Source organism: Triplophysa dalaica, chromosome 21 (assembly GCF_015846415.1).
Source record: "Triplophysa dalaica isolate WHDGS20190420 chromosome 21, ASM1584641v1, whole genome shotgun sequence".
Classification (NCBI taxonomy): Eukaryota; Metazoa; Chordata; class Actinopteri; order Cypriniformes; family Nemacheilidae; genus Triplophysa; species Triplophysa dalaica.
The window spans coordinates 16,424,794-16,439,793 of NC_079562.1; the positions used below are offsets into that span (position 1 = coordinate 16,424,794).

A 15,000-nucleotide genomic window follows, 5' to 3' on the forward strand; every position below is an offset into this window, starting at 1 on the left:
TTAAAGGCATATTTCTAAGTGCTGGAAAATTAAACATTTGTATTCCATTGTGGTTAGAAAACGTATCGACATGGGGGTATAGCTCAGTGGTAGAGCATTTGACTGCAGATCAAGAGGCCCCCGGTTCAAATCCGGGTGCCCCCTTTCAGGTGCACCTGTGAATCAGATGTTACTGCTGTTGCCTGTTTTAGCTAGCACCAGTAGGAAACTTGTAGCCCGAGCCTTGTTTCTGCGTTTTGGTAGAATAAACAGTTGTTTACCATGGTTGTTTAAAGGAGTCTTGAAGAGGAGGTATAGCTCAGTGGTAGAGTATTTGAAATCAGATCAAGAGGTCACCGACACAAATCCGGGTAACTTGAGATGTCACTGTGGCTTCCTTTTAAAACGTTCAGCAGTGTTCAACCGCAAACTTCTACTTTGGATGGATCTTCAAACGGGACCGGACCGGTGATAGCTCAGCCAGTGCCCCTCGTAGGGGAATTAGCTCAGATGGTAGAGCGCTCGCTTAGCATGCGAGAGGTAGCGGGATCGATGCCCGCATTCTCCAGTGACGTGTTTTGTTAGTAGCCACCATACGAGGCCGACAGGTAGCTTCAACATCTGACTAAGGTCTACGTTTTGGAACTGGAAAAAAGTCTTTCACGTGATTTGCAAAGAGCAAAAAACGTGAACGTGACTCCCTTTCTCAAAACAAGGTGCATTGTTTTGAAGACACAATAAACAACACCCGAAGTGACCTGGAACTACATTATCAGTGAGCAGGGCTCGTCCGGGATTTGAACCCGGGACCTCTCGCACCCTAAGCGAGAATCATGCCCCTAGACCAACGAGCCTCGGACTTCAACCAAATCTGCAGCTTCGCCAAGCCGGGGCAAAGACAAGGAAGTCAGTCTACTGAAGAGTCAATAATTCTTGTTTCGGTCAAGTTCATCAACACGGTTGCCAAACCAAAAACTGGTCAGCCCCTTTGCAAGTTGGTATGCAGACGTTTGCTATTGAATCAAGAAACGTTCGTTTCTGCGAACGACCTAGCCTTGTTTCTGCGTTTTGGTAGAATAAACAGTTGTTTACCATGGTTGTTTAAAGGAGTCTTGAAGAGGAGGTATAGCTCAGTGGTAGAGTATTTGAATTCAGATCAAGAGGTCACCGACACAAATCCGGGTAACTTGAGATGTCACTGTGGCTTCCTTTTAAAACGTTCAGCAGTGTACAACCGCAAACTTCTACTTTGGATGGATCTTCAAACGGGACGGGACCGGTGATAGCTCAGACAGTGCCGCTCGTAGGGGAATTAGTTCAGATGGTAGAGCGCTCGCTTAGCATGCGAGAGGTAGCGGGATCGATGCCCGCATTCTCCAGTGACGTGTTTTGTTAGTAGCCACCGTACGAGGCCGACAGGTAGCTTCACCATCTGACTAAGGTCTACGTTTTGGAACTGGAAAAAAGTCTTTCACGTGATTTGCAAAGAGCAAAAAACGTGAACGTGACTCCCTTTCTCAAAACAAGGTGCATTGTTTTGAAGACACAATAAACACAAACAGACAGCACCCGAAGTGACCTGGAACTACATTATCAGTGAGCAGGGCTCGTCCGGGATTTGAACCCGGGACCTCTCGCACCCTAAGCGAGAATCATGCCCCTAGACCAACGAGCCTCGGACTTCAACCAAATCTGCAGCTTCGCCAAGCCGGGGCAAAGACAAGGAAGTCAGTCTACTGAAGAGTCAATAATTCTTGTTTCGGTCAAGTTCATCAACACGGTTGCCAAACCAAAAACTGGTCAGCCCCTTTGCAAGTTGGTATGCAGACGTTTGCTATTGAATCAAGAAACGTTCGTCTGTCATGGGTTCCATGATGTAACTGTCACAGGTCGGGATGGGTCAAGCCGGACTACGCCCACCCCTGAACCAGGACCACCTCGAGGAGCGTATCAGAGGGAGAAATCGGAGACAGAATAAAATTTCAACAAGTTTTATTTAGAAGTAAAAGCAATTTGAAAATCCTAGTCTAAAATCTTCTTCCTTCTTGCCCTCAGGAATCGAAGGTGAACAGTACAACAACCAGGGTCTCTCCCGCTCTCTTCCTCAGTGCGGGCCCTGTAGTGAATGGGGCGGTGGACAGGTAAATTGTCAGGTAGGTCTTTCCCAGGTGGAGATGCAGTAAACAGGCGAACGGCCCGGTAAGTCTCTCTGGTAAGTAAATATTTCCAACCTCCCTTCCTTCACAGGTACGAGATCCGGAGCAGATGGCCGTCAGTCAGGTACGTATACAGCAGATTCACACTCTGATGATGGGGTGGCGAGGGAATCTTTACAGGGTAAGCGAATAATTTCAACCTCCCTCTCTCCACAGGCACAGAAACTGGAACAGAGGAATACTCCAGACAAAGTGTACCAACCCGTTCGTAACAGAAGGACAGCCACTTCTCTCAGCACAGGTGACTATAAGGATACAGTAGACTCGAAGTCAACCGGTTGCACAGGGCTCCTACTGAAACAGACAGAAGGGATACTTCAAGTAAGCATACGGTTCACATGAGTTGGAAGGGGACGAACACTTCTCACGATACAGATGAATTGCGGGAATTCCCTAGACTCAAGTCGACAGGCTGAGCAAGACCTCTTCTGGCCTAGATGAAGTGGATATTCCAGACAGAACGGACCGGCTTTACGTTCACAGCAGAGGGACAGTCACTTCTCCCCACACAGGTGGGCTCCCAGGTTGCAGCAGGCTCAAAGTCGATGGGCTGAACGGGACCTCTACTGGAGCAGACAGAAAGGGTGCTTCACACAAGGTATACAGTTCATGTGCATAGAAGGGAGTGAGCACTTCTCACAATACGGCTGCGTTGCAGGAATACAGCAGACTCAACGTCAGCGGGATGAATGGGACTTCTACGGAGACAGACCACGAACAATTCAACAAGGCATCTCGTCTCTTATTCACTCAAACAGAGGGGTTAATTCAGAGTCCAGATGATAATTCCTCAACATCCACTCAATTAGAACAGAGCAATGACACAGAACTCTCACTATTGACAGTAGACCAGCGTAGCATAGGGAGAGTGCACGGCAAAGGGAATGTATCTTCCACACACACAGCAATTCCACTTCTAGCATATAAGGTGGGGGAAACGTCAATCTTAGGCACTGAAATCTCACTTCACGACGTGCAATTTAAAGCCCGCACTCACCCTTGGGTCTCTGTCCGAGGGGGCCGCGTTCATCAATGCTGCAAAGGGTATTTCGGGATGTTTTTCTTCACAAACACAGGCAGAGTTCACATCACCATTTATGATGGAGAAAGAGACAGGAGGTCGGCAATGAATCAGTACAATCCACTCGGTGACATTTATGATCGTGATCCACACACTCCAAACCACATCCAATTCAGTGTCGAATACATGCAATTACGAGACTCAGTTCTCGACTACCTAGCTCCTCTCCAATGCAAACAGGATATTTCACTTTCCCTCTGTTGCCCTCGAGTCCCTCATCAAGTCCACACTCTCCTCTTCATTCACCCACACTCCAATAACTGCAACCACTCGATAAAACGACTTCTCACGGGAGAGAACCACCCCAACAGTCTCTTCCTCTTGCTTTTTATACTCTCTCAAGTGCTGACAGGACCTCACTCAAACCCCCAAGGTAAATTCCCCACACCTGTTTCCAATCGGTCATTTGGGGTTGTCATGGCAACAGACGCACACACAGGCCTGGGACCGGTGTTACACTCAAAGTGTCCCAGCGGAAACACGGCTTCAACGGGAATAAGTTCCATATACCATTTGTCACACCGTGACATACCCCCCCGCCAAACCGTTCTAGTTCCGAGAACGGTCTCCAGACACCCAGTCTCCATACCTAGCTGGAGGCTGACCTCGATTCTCTCGCTGGGACCGACGAGGTGGGGAAACAGGTGCTTCAGGTCGTGGTCCTAGGTCTAGGCCTCTGGGAATCACCGCCCATCCTACCAGCAGGGGCATCTCGGACGTCTCGACCGGTGGATTCTCTACAACACATTTTGGATAGTTTGGACAAGGGCGAATCAAATTACGGTGTAACACCCGTTCGGGGCCTGCCTTTCCTTCTGGTCGCAATGCATATACAGGTTGGTCTGGGTGTGGCTGTCGCTGGACGACAAACGGCTGAGCCTCCCACCGGTCACTCAACTTTCCCTTCCCTTGTCGGCGATTGTCCCGCACCAGCACCCTCTCCCCTGGCAGTAGCGGTGCCTCTCGAGCCGTCCGGTCATACGACCTCTTATTCTTTAACGCTGCTCGATTAATCTGGTCAGAGACTCGTTCGTACGCCGACTGGAGGCGTTGGTGGTGTCCCTGCACCCAATCTGTCAAGCTACCTCCCTCTTCTCCTGCAGTGGTCCCCAGAAGCATATCCATTGGAAGTCTCACATGTCTGCCGAACATCAGGTAAGTAGGAGCGTAACCGGTGGTACTGTGCACACTGTTATTGTAAGCCTGCACCATCGCCGGGAGCCTGTCGACCCAATGGCCTTGCTGTTCCTTCTCCAAGGTTCCTAATAAACTCAATAGGGTCTGATTAAACCTTTCACACCCCCCGTTCCCTTGGGGGTGGTAGGGAGTCGTGTGGGTCTTCTTGCATCCGTACAATTGGCACAGCTCATGGATCACCCTAGACTCAAAATTGGTTCCTTGGTCTGAGTGGAAGATTTCCGGGCATCCGAATGGTTGGATCACATACCTCCAGAGGGCGTTGGCAGTAGTGACGGCGGTTTGGTCCACAGTTGGGATGGCCCAAGCGTACTTGGTAAACAAGTCGGTTACCACGAGGATGTTCTGGATCCGATCCATTGGCCGTCCCAAAGTCAGATAATCCATGGCCACCATATGCAGCGGTGCCTTGGCCTGAATCGGGACCAGCGGTGCCCGTGCCTCCTTCTTGGTCTTAAACAACGTGCAGCGGGGGCACCTCTGAAGGCAAGTCCTCGTGGTACCTTCCATCCCAGGCCAGTAGAAATGTCGTCTCACCAGTGCCAATGTCCTCTCTTGCCCTTGGTGTCCCATCCTGGAGTGATATGCCTCCAGTAACGCCTGACAACGCCCTTCAGGGACCACGATCTGACAGACCTCTTCGCCCCGACCTGGGTCCTGAATGGCCCTACACAGCACACCTTCCTTCAAATAGAGTCTCTCCTTCTGTCCCAGCAGGCCCCGTACAATCCGAGTCTGGGCCCGGCGAGCCGCACCCTCAGGCCAGGCCTTCTGTTCTAGCCACGTTCGAACCAACGCTACATCTCCATCTTCGCCATGCCACAACCTCCATCGCTGCGGGTCCCACCCCCAACAAGGGGGGGTTCCTCCGGCATTTGCCCCGGTGCCTCTACTACTCCCACCATCAATCCCTCGTCGAATCCCGCTTCTGGTACCGGTCCCTGACCTGCCGATCCTTCACCGGGTAGCCTAGATAGTACATCGGCATTAGTATGTTCTCTTCCTGGCCGGTACTGGATCTGATAGTCAAAATTGGCCAGTTGTGCCGCCCAGCGTTGCTCCACCGCCCCCAGTTTAGCAGTCTGCAAATGTACCAATGGATTATTGTCCGTAACAACCCGTACCTTGGCTCCCCATAAATAATCCTTGAATTTTTCACACAACGCCCATTTCACTGCCAGTAACTCAAGCTTGAAAGAACTGTAGTTAGCGTCATTCTTCTCCGTTGGATGTAGACTTCGGCTTGCATAAGCAATTACCTTTTCCTCTCCCTGCTGCTTCTGTGCCAAAACGGCCCCCAAGCCCAGATGGCTAGCGTCGGTGTACAAAGTGAAGGGTTGTGTGAAGTCGGCATAGGCTAGAATCGGGGCCTGTAGTAGTTCCTGCTTGAGCTTCTGGAAGGCGGCTTCACAAGCTGGATCCCATTGGATCGAAGGGGACCCTCGCCCCCGAACTCTTCCCGTACCTCCCAGCAACTGGTTGATCGGTTTAGCAATTTTAGAGAAATCCTTAATGAATCGTCTATAGTAACCCACGAAGCCCAGGAACGAACGGACCTGGCGCACCGTCTTGGGCGCAGCCCATTCCTGTACTGCCACCACCTTCTCCGGATCAACTGAAATCCCTGCCGCGCTCACCACATGCCCCAGGAATCTGACTTCCTTTCGGAAAAGCTGGCACTTGTCTGGCTGGAGCTTCAACCCATATCGCTCTAAAGAGCGGAAGACTTGCTCTAGGTGCTCAAGATGGGACTTGAAATCTGGAGAGTAGACGATAACGTCGTCTAAGTAGACAAGGGTGGTATCCATCAGTTGGTTGCCTAGACAACGCTGCATCAGCCGTTGGAATGTGGCGGGGGCGTTGCAAAGGCCGAACGGCATCCGGTCCCATTCATATAGGCCGAAGGGGGTAGTGAATGCTGTCTTCTCCCTGTCATGCTCATCCATCTGCACCTGCCAATAACCGCTGGCCAAGTCAAGAGTGGAATACCAGGTGGCTTGTGTGAGGCTCGTAAGAGAGTCTTCAACTCGAGGCAACGGGAAAGCATCTCTTTTGGTTACTTGATTCAGCCTTCGGTAATCCACACAAAACCTCCAGGAACCTGTTTTCTTTCGAACCAGCACTATCGGGGCGGCCCAAGGGCTACTGCTCTCTCTAATAATCCCCTTGTCGAGCATCCCTCGTAAAAGGGTGCGGACCTCTGAGTATAAGGTCGGGGGCACGGGTCGATAACGCTCTCGGCTGGGTGCAGCGTCCCCAGTTGGGATTTGATGTCTTACCACATCTGTGCAACCGTAGTCCTCGTCATGAGTGGAAAACAAGTGTTGCCACTTCCTCAAGAACTCTTGGAGTTGTCCCAATTGCTGTTCACCTAGTCCTTCACCCCGTAAAGACTCCCCCGTCAGGTGGGCAGGCATTCCTCTTCCTGTCTCTCCCGCCTCCGGACCAGCTCGTGCCAGGGCCACCTCGACCACTGTCGGGCTCACTCGATTGAAATTAACTTCACCCTGTTCACGAACCTGCTGGGGTCTCACTGAGGTCACTCGGGCCAACCGTTGGTGATGATACAAATGCACAGGAAAGGGGTTCATGTTCCTGACCCGCACTGAGACCCGGCCCCCCCGAACAGTCGCCAATCCTCGAGCGACTTCCACCTTGGGACCATCTTCGTGAGGTTCCACCATGACCCATTCTTCCGGACTATAAAGTCGAGGGGGCAACCTGGCCCAGACCACAGCCTCACTCTGAGCTGGAATGGATAAGGCGTAACGGCAGGCCACTCTTCCCGTGCTTTCCCTATCCCCCTGTCGTTCGGCAAGACATACCCGGCGGCAGTCAGCCCTGATGCGGTCCCACTCCTGGCCGGCCGATGTTGTAACTGCCCGAGCCGGTCTACTCCGAAACAATTCCTCCCAACAGTCTGCAATGACGTTCATCCCAATCAGGGCACGATGAGACCTCAGGCATGTGTCTCGTACGACCACCACTCCTTTCTGAGACACTACAACCCCGTGAATCTTCAGATCGGTCACAAGATATCCTACGTACGGGATGTCGAGGCCATTTGCCCCACGTAGCGTCAACCAGGGAGCTTCCGCAGGTGGTCGACTTTCGGTGCCAAACAACTCATGGGCCAAGCTTTCGGTGAATAGGGTCACTTGGGAGCCTGTATCCAAAAGGCACTGCACTTCCTGGTCATTAACCTGAACCACCACCACCGGGCAACAGCCCACCAAGCGGCTCCTAAAAGATGTAGGTAGGAAGGGGTCTGATGAGGGGGTCCCGACCACTTGACCCACAGTGGCCGGAAACTCTAAAAACCCCCTTGCGATGCACGTCGAGCAGGACACTGACGAAAGTAATGCCCCGGCTCTCCACAGCCGTTACAGATGGGACGCCCGTGTTCATCCCACTGGAATCGAGAGCCCGAAGGTCGGGATGGACGGCGGTCGGGGGGACGATTCCCATCAGAGTAAGTCCGCTCCCGCGGTAAAGAGGACAACTGGGGGCGTTCTCGACGGAGCTCCTCCATAAAAGATTTGGACAGGTCAGACATTTGTTCCCGCACATCTCTCTTCAGTTCTTCCCGTAGGGCCTGCTTCCAGTCGGGTGCCACAGTAGTCGAAGGGGTGCCCCCAACGTTCGTGGCTAGACAGCTGGGGGGATCTACATTCTCCGCATGATCATGCTCAAGGGCCAGCGCTTCTCGTCGAAGCTCTTCAAAAGTCAGATTCGGTGTTCGTCGAAATTGCACCCGCAGACTCTGGCGCACAGGACCCTCCCGTAACCCCAGTAAAAACTGATCTCGGAGCAGAGCCTCTTCGCCCCCCAGGCCATGATCCTGTCTCCCCGTAAGTCTAGAAAACTGCTCCCGCAGCTGTAGGGTAAATGCCCGAACAGATTGGCGAGGGCCTTGCCGAGAATTAAAGAATTTCGTTCTCAGAACAGCTACCGGGGTGGCGTCTCCATATTGTCCCGTGAGAAAGTCAAAAATGGCCTGGACAGTTGCTCGGGTTGCTTCCAGAGCCGCCTGAACTTCTCTTCTCGCTTCTCCATCCAAGGAGTTTAGAACAAACTGGACCTTCTGTGGGGCGCTCAAACCTTGAAGCCCTGCCAGGTACTCTACCTGGGTCTTCCACATCGACAAACTCATCTCAGATCCCGGGCCTCCATACTTCGGAGCCCACGGAGCCCCCATGAAGATCGGCATGACCGGTTGCCGCACCCCGGGCTCTCCCTCTTCTGCCATCTCACCTCTGGTCGCTCAACTCGAGGCAGATCCTGCCGACTACGCCAAAAGTCTGTCACAGGTCGGGATGGGTCAAGCCGGACTACGCCCACCCCTGAACCAGGACCACCTCGAGGAGCGTATCAGAGGGAGAAATCGGAGACAGAATAAAATTTCAACAAGTTTTATTTAGAAGTAAAAGCAATTTGAAAATCCTAGTCTAAAATCTTCTTCCTTCTTGCCCTCAGGAATCGAAGGTGAACAGTACAACCAGGGTCTCTCCCGCTCTCTTCCTCAGTGCGGGCCCTGTAGTGAATGGGGCGGTGGACAGGTAAATTGTCAGGTAGGTCTTTCCCAGGTGGAGATGCAGTAAACAGGCGAACGGCCCGGTAAGTCTCTCTGGTAAGTAAATATTTCCAACCTCCCTTCCTTCACAGGTACGAGATCCGGAGCAGATGGCCGTCAGTCAGGTACGTATACAGCAGATTCACACTCTGATGATGGGGTGGCGAGGGAATCTTTACAGGGTAAGCGAATAATTTCAACCTCCCTCTCTCCACAGGCACAGAAACTGGAACAGAGGAATACTCCAGACAAAGTGTACCAACCCCGTTCGTAACAGAAGGACAGCCACTTCTCTCAGCACAGGTGACTATAAGGATACAGTAGACTCGAAGTCAACCGGTTGCACAGGGCTCCTACTGAAACAGACAGAAGGGATACTTCAAGTAAGCATACGGTTCACATGAGTTGGAAGGGGACGAACACTTCTCACGATACAGATGAATTGCGGGAATTCCCTAGACTCAAGTCGACAGGCTGAGCAAGACCTCTTCTGGCCTAGATGAAGTGGATATTCCAGACAGAACGGACCGGCTTTACGTTCACAGCAGAGGGACAGTCACTTCTCCCCACACAGGTGGGCTCCCAGGTTGCAGCAGGCTCAAAGTCGATGGGCTGAACGGGACCTCTACTGGAGCAGACAGAAAGGGTGCTTCACACAAGGTATACAGTTCATGTGCATAGAAGGGAGTGAGCACTTCTCACAATACGGCTGCGTTGCAGGAATACAGCAGACTCAACGTCAGCGGGATGAATGGGACTTCTACGGAGACAGACCACGAACAATTCAACAAGGCATCTCGTCTCTTATTCACTCAAACAGAGGGGTTAATTCAGAGTCCAGATGATAATTCCTCAACATCCACTCAGTTAGAACAGAGCAATGACACAGAACTCTCACTATTGACAGTAGACCAGCGTAGCACAGGGAGAGTGCACGGCAAAGGGAATGTATCTTCCACACACACAGCAATTCCACTTCTAGCATATAAGGTGGGGGAAACGTCAATCTTAGGCACTGAAATTTCACTTCACGACGTGCAATTTAAAGCCCGCTATCACCCTTGGGTCTCTGTCCGAGGGGGCCGCGTTCATCAATGCTGCAAAGGGTATTTCGGGATGTTTTTCTTCACAAACACAGGCAGAGTTCACATCACCATTTATGATGGAGAAAGAGACAGGAGGTCGGCAATGAATCAGTACAATCCACTCGGTGACATTTATGATCGTGATCCACACACTCCAAACCACATCCAATTCAGTGTCGAATACATGCAATTACGAGACTCAGTTCTCGACTACCTAGCTCCTCTCCAATGCAAACAGGATATTTCACTTTCCCTCTGTTGCCCTCGAGTCCCTCATCAAGTCCACACTCTCCTCTTCATTCACCCGCACTCCAATAACTGCAACCACTCGATAAAACGACTTCTCACGGGAGAGAACCACCCCAACAGTCTCTTCCTCTTGCTTTTTATACTCTCTCAAGTGCTGACAGGACCTCACTCAAACCCCCAAGGTAAATTCCCCACACCTGTTTCCAATCGGTCATTTGGGGTTGTCATGGCAACAGACGCACACACAGGCCTGGGACCGGTGTTACACTCAAAGTGTCCCAGCGGAAACACGGCTTCAACGGGAATAAGTTCCATATACCATTTGTCACACCGTGACATAACCACAAACCGCTCACTCACTGCACAAGTTTGTTTACCGACATGTGTCATTTGAATCGAGCTTTTTTCTGCATTTTTGGGTTCCATGGTGTAATGGTTAACACTCTGGGCTTTGAATCCAGCGATCCGAGTTCAAATCTCGGTGGAACCTCGTTGTGTGTCCAGATGCTTGTCAAATAGTAGATTGCAGACTGTAGGAGTCCACAATACGACGTGACTTGTGGAGTCCAATGTGTATTGGTCAGTACCTTTGAATCCAGTGAACTATATAACCAGTCCACAGAAAACACTACGAAATGAATGAACCTGCGCTTGTTTTTTAAAGGCATATTTCTAAGTGCTGGAACTTGAGATGTCACTGTGGCTTCCTTTTAAAACGTTCAGCAGTGTACAACCGCAAACTTCTACTTTGGATGGATCTTCAAACGGGACGGGACCGGTGATAGCTCACGATAGCAACGTGACTCCCTTTCTCAAAACAAGGTGCATTGTTTTGAAGACACAATAAACACAAACAGACAGCACCCGAAGTGACCTGGAACTACATTATCAGTGAGCAGGGCTCGTCCGGGATTTGAACCCGGGACCTCTCGCACCCTAAGCGAGAATCATGCCCCTAGACCAACGAGCCTCGGACTTCAACCAAATCTGCAGCTTCGCCAAGCCGGGGCAAAGACAAGGAAGTCAGTCTACTGAAGAGTCAATAATTCTTGTTTCGGTCAAGTTCATCAACACGGTTGCCAAACCAAAAACTGGTCAGCCCCTTTGCAAGTTGGTATGCAGACGTTTGCTATTGAATCAAGAAACGTTCGTCTGTCATGGGTTCCATGATGTAACCACAAACCGCTCACTCACTGAACAAGTTTGTTTACCGACATGTGTCATTTGAATCAAGCTTTTTTCTGCATTTTTGGGTTCCATGGTGTAATGGTTAGCACTCTGGGCTTTGAATCCAGCGATCCGAGTTCAAATCTCGGTGGAACCTCGTTGTGTGTCCAGATGCTTGTCAAACAGTAGATTGCAGACTGTAGGAGTCCACAATACGACGTGACTCGTGGAGTCCAATGTGTATCGGTCAGTACCTTTGAATCCAGTGAACTATATAACCAGTCCACAGAAAACACTACGAAATGAATGAACCTGCGCTTGTTTTTTAAAGGCATATTTCTAAGTGCTGGAACATTAAACATTTGTATTCCATTGTGGTTAGAAAACGTATCGACATGGGGGTATAGCTCAGTGGTAGAGCATTTGACTGCAGATCAAGAGGCCCCCGGTTCAAATCCGGGTGCCCCCTTTCAGGTGCCCCTGTGAATCAGATGTTACTGCTGTTGCCTGTTTTAGCTAGCACCAGTAGGAAACTTGTAGCCCGAGCCTTGTTTCTGCGTTTTGGTAGAATAAACAGTTGTTTACCATGGTTGTTTAAAGGAGTCTTGAAGAGGAGGTATAGCTCAGTGGTAGAGTATTTGAATTCAGATCAAGAGGTCACCGACACAAATCCGGGTAACTTGAGATGTCACTGTGGCTTCCTTTTAAAACGTTCAGCAGTGTTCAACCGCAAACTTGTACTTTGGATGGATCTTCAAACGCGACCGGACCGGTGATAGCTCAGCCAGTGCCCCTCGTAGGGGAATTAGCTCAGATGGTAGAGCGCTCGCTTAGCATGCGAGAGGTAGCGGGATCGATGCCCGCATTCTCCAGTGACGTGTTTTGTTAGTAGCCACCGTACGAGGCCGACAGGTAGCTTCAACATCTGACTAAGGTCTACGTTTTGGAACTGGAAAAAAGTCTTTCACGTGATTTGCAAAGAGCAAAAAACGTGAACGTGACTCGCTTTCTCAAAACAAGGTGCATTGTTTTGAAGACACAATAAACACAAAGCACCCGAAGTTACCTGGAACTACATTATCAGTGAGCAGGGCTCGTCCGGGATTTGAACCCGGGACCTCTCGCACCCTAAGCGAGAATCATGCCCCTAGACCAACGAGCCTCGGACTTCAACCAAATCTGCAGCTTCGCCAACCCGGGGCAAAGACAAGGAAGTCAGTCTACTGAAGAGTCAATAATTCTTGTTTCGGTCAAGTTCATCAACACGGTTGCCAAACCAAAAACTGGTCAGCCCCTTTGCAAGTTGGTATGCAGACGTTTGCTTTTGAATCAAGAAACGTTCGTCTGTCATGGGTTCCATGATGTAACCACAAACCGCTCACTCACTGCACAAGTTTGTTTACCGACATGTGTCATTTGAATCGAGCTTTTTTCTGCATTTTTGGGTTCCATGGTGTAATGGTTAGCACTCTGGGCTTTGAATCCAGCGATCCGAGTTCAAATCTCGGTGGAACCTCGTTGTGTGTCCAGATGCTTGTCAAATAGTAGATTGCAGACTGTAGGAGTCCACAATACGACGTGACTTGTGGAGTCCAATGTGTATTGGTCAGTACCTTTGAATCCAGTGAACTATATAACCAGTCCACAGAAAACACTACGAAATGAATGAACCTGCGCTTGTTTTTTAAAGGCATATTTCTAAGTGCTGGAACATTAAACATTTGTATTCCATTGTGGTTAGAAAACGTATCGACATGGGGGTATAGCTCAGTGGTAGAGCATTTGACTGCAGATCAAGAGGCCCCCGGTTCAAATCCGGGTGCCCCATTTCAGGTGCCCCTGTGAATCAGATGTTACTGCTGTTGCCTGTTTTAGCTAGCACCAGTAGGAAACTTGTAGCCCGAGCCTTGTTTCTGCGTTTTGGTAGAATAAACAGTTGTTTACCATGGTTGTTTAAAGGAGTCTTGAAGAGGAGGTATAGCTCAGTGGTAGAGTATTTGAATTCAGATCAAGAGGTCACCGACACAAATCCGGGTAACTTGAGATGTCACTGTGGCTTCCTTTTAAAACGTTCAGCAGTGTTCAACCGCAAACTTCTACTTTGGATGGATCTTCAAACGGGACCGGACCGGTGATAGCTCAGCCAGTGCCCCTCGTAGGGGAATTAGCTCAGATGGTAGAGCGCTCGCTTAGCATGCGAGAGGTAGCGGGATCGATGCCCGCATTCTCCAGTGACGTGTTTTGTTAGTAGCCACCGTACGAGGCCGACAGGTAGCTTCAACATCTGACTAAGGTCTACGTTTTGGAACTGGAAAAAAGTCTTTCACGTGATTTGCAAAGAGCAAAAAACGTGAACGTGACTCCCTTTCTCAAAACAAGGTGCATTGTTTTGAAGACACAATAAACACAAACAGACAGCACCCGAAGTGACCTGGAACTACATTATCAGTGAGCAGGGCTCGTCCGGGATTTGAACCCAGGACCTCTCGCACCCTAAGCGAGAATCATGCCCCTAGACCAACGAGCCTCGGACTTCAACCAAATCTGCAGCTTCGCCAAGCCGGGGCAAAGACAAGGAAGTCAGTCTACTGAAGAGTCAATAATTCTTGTTTCGGTCAAATTCATCAACACGGTTGCCAAACCAAAAACTGGTCAGCCCCTTTGCAAGTTGGTATGCAGACGTTTGCTATTGAATCAAGAAACGTTCGTCTGTCATGGGTTCCATGATGTAACCACAAACCGCTCACTCACTGCACAAGTTTGTTTACCGACATGTGTCATTTGAATCGAGCTTTTTTCTGCATTTTTGGGTTCCATGGTGTAATGGTTAGCACTCTGGGCTTTGAATCCAGCGATCCGAGTTCAAATCTCGGTGGAACCTCGTTGTGTGTCCAGATGCTTGTCAAATAGTAGATTGCAGACTGTAGGAGTCCACAATACGACGTGACTTGTGGAGTCCAATGTGTATTGGTCAGTACCTTTGAATCCAGTGAACTATATAACCAGTCCACAGAAAACACTACGAAATGAATGAACCTGCGCTTGTTTTTTTCTAAGTGCTGGAAAATTAAACATTTGTATTCCATTGTGGTTAGAAAACGTATCGACATGGGGGTATAGCTCAGTGGTAGAGCATTTGACTGCAGATCAAGAGGCCCCCGGTTCAAATCCGGGTGCCCCCTTTCAGGTGCCCCTGTGAATCAGATGTTACTGCTGTTGCCTGTTTTAGCTAGCACCAGTAGGAAACTTGTAGCCCGAGCCTTGTTTCTGCGTTTTGGTAGAATAAACAGTTGTTTACCATGGTTGTTTAAAGGAGTCTTGAAGAGGAGGTATAGCTCAGTGATAGAGTATTTGAATTCAGATCAAGAGGTCACCGACACAAATCCGGGTAACTTGAGATGTCACTGTGGCTTCCTTTTAAAACGTTCAGCAGTGTTCAACCGCAAACTTCTA

At 50.0% G+C, this 15,000-nt stretch overlaps 17 non-coding genes across 17 annotated transcripts; 12 read left to right on the forward strand and 5 right to left on the reverse strand.

Moving 5' to 3' along the window:
* Positions 1-72: 72 nt before the first annotated feature.
* trnac-gca (transfer RNA cysteine (anticodon GCA)) lies at positions 73-144 on the forward strand. The gene has a single exon. It is a non-coding gene; the product is annotated as a tRNA-Cys (tRNA).
* A 330-nt stretch (positions 145-474) lies between these two features.
* Positions 475-547, forward strand: trnaa-agc (transfer RNA alanine (anticodon AGC)). Its single transcript has one exon. It is a non-coding gene; the product is annotated as a tRNA-Ala (tRNA).
* A 214-nt stretch (positions 548-761) lies between these two features.
* trnap-agg (transfer RNA proline (anticodon AGG)) lies at positions 762-833 on the reverse strand. Its single transcript has one exon. It is a non-coding gene; the product is annotated as a tRNA-Pro (tRNA).
* A 452-nt stretch (positions 834-1,285) lies between these two features.
* On the forward strand, positions 1,286-1,358 carry trnaa-agc (transfer RNA alanine (anticodon AGC)). The gene has a single exon. It is a non-coding gene; the product is annotated as a tRNA-Ala (tRNA).
* Positions 1,359-1,582: 224 nt separating this feature from the next.
* trnap-agg (transfer RNA proline (anticodon AGG)) lies at positions 1,583-1,654 on the reverse strand. Its single transcript has one exon. It is a non-coding gene; the product is annotated as a tRNA-Pro (tRNA).
* A 9,144-nt stretch (positions 1,655-10,798) lies between these two features.
* Positions 10,799-10,870, forward strand: trnaq-uug (transfer RNA glutamine (anticodon UUG)). Its single transcript has one exon. It is a non-coding gene; the product is annotated as a tRNA-Gln (tRNA).
* Positions 10,871-11,278: 408 nt separating this feature from the next.
* On the reverse strand, positions 11,279-11,350 carry trnap-agg (transfer RNA proline (anticodon AGG)). Its single transcript has one exon. It is a non-coding gene; the product is annotated as a tRNA-Pro (tRNA).
* Positions 11,351-11,632: 282 nt separating this feature from the next.
* Positions 11,633-11,704, forward strand: trnaq-uug (transfer RNA glutamine (anticodon UUG)). The gene has a single exon. It is a non-coding gene; the product is annotated as a tRNA-Gln (tRNA).
* A 240-nt stretch (positions 11,705-11,944) lies between these two features.
* Positions 11,945-12,016, forward strand: trnac-gca (transfer RNA cysteine (anticodon GCA)). Its single transcript has one exon. It is a non-coding gene; the product is annotated as a tRNA-Cys (tRNA).
* A 330-nt stretch (positions 12,017-12,346) lies between these two features.
* On the forward strand, positions 12,347-12,419 carry trnaa-agc (transfer RNA alanine (anticodon AGC)). Its single transcript has one exon. It is a non-coding gene; the product is annotated as a tRNA-Ala (tRNA).
* Positions 12,420-12,637: 218 nt separating this feature from the next.
* Positions 12,638-12,709, reverse strand: trnap-agg (transfer RNA proline (anticodon AGG)). The gene has a single exon. It is a non-coding gene; the product is annotated as a tRNA-Pro (tRNA).
* Positions 12,710-12,991: 282 nt separating this feature from the next.
* trnaq-uug (transfer RNA glutamine (anticodon UUG)) lies at positions 12,992-13,063 on the forward strand. The gene has a single exon. It is a non-coding gene; the product is annotated as a tRNA-Gln (tRNA).
* Positions 13,064-13,303: 240 nt separating this feature from the next.
* On the forward strand, positions 13,304-13,379 carry trnac-gca (transfer RNA cysteine (anticodon GCA)). The gene has a single exon. It is a non-coding gene; the product is annotated as a tRNA-Cys (tRNA).
* A 326-nt stretch (positions 13,380-13,705) lies between these two features.
* Positions 13,706-13,778, forward strand: trnaa-agc (transfer RNA alanine (anticodon AGC)). Its single transcript has one exon. It is a non-coding gene; the product is annotated as a tRNA-Ala (tRNA).
* Positions 13,779-14,002: 224 nt separating this feature from the next.
* On the reverse strand, positions 14,003-14,074 carry trnap-agg (transfer RNA proline (anticodon AGG)). The gene has a single exon. It is a non-coding gene; the product is annotated as a tRNA-Pro (tRNA).
* A 282-nt stretch (positions 14,075-14,356) lies between these two features.
* Positions 14,357-14,428, forward strand: trnaq-uug (transfer RNA glutamine (anticodon UUG)). Its single transcript has one exon. It is a non-coding gene; the product is annotated as a tRNA-Gln (tRNA).
* Positions 14,429-14,657: 229 nt separating this feature from the next.
* trnac-gca (transfer RNA cysteine (anticodon GCA)) lies at positions 14,658-14,729 on the forward strand. The gene has a single exon. It is a non-coding gene; the product is annotated as a tRNA-Cys (tRNA).
* Positions 14,730-15,000: the final 271 nt, after the last annotated feature.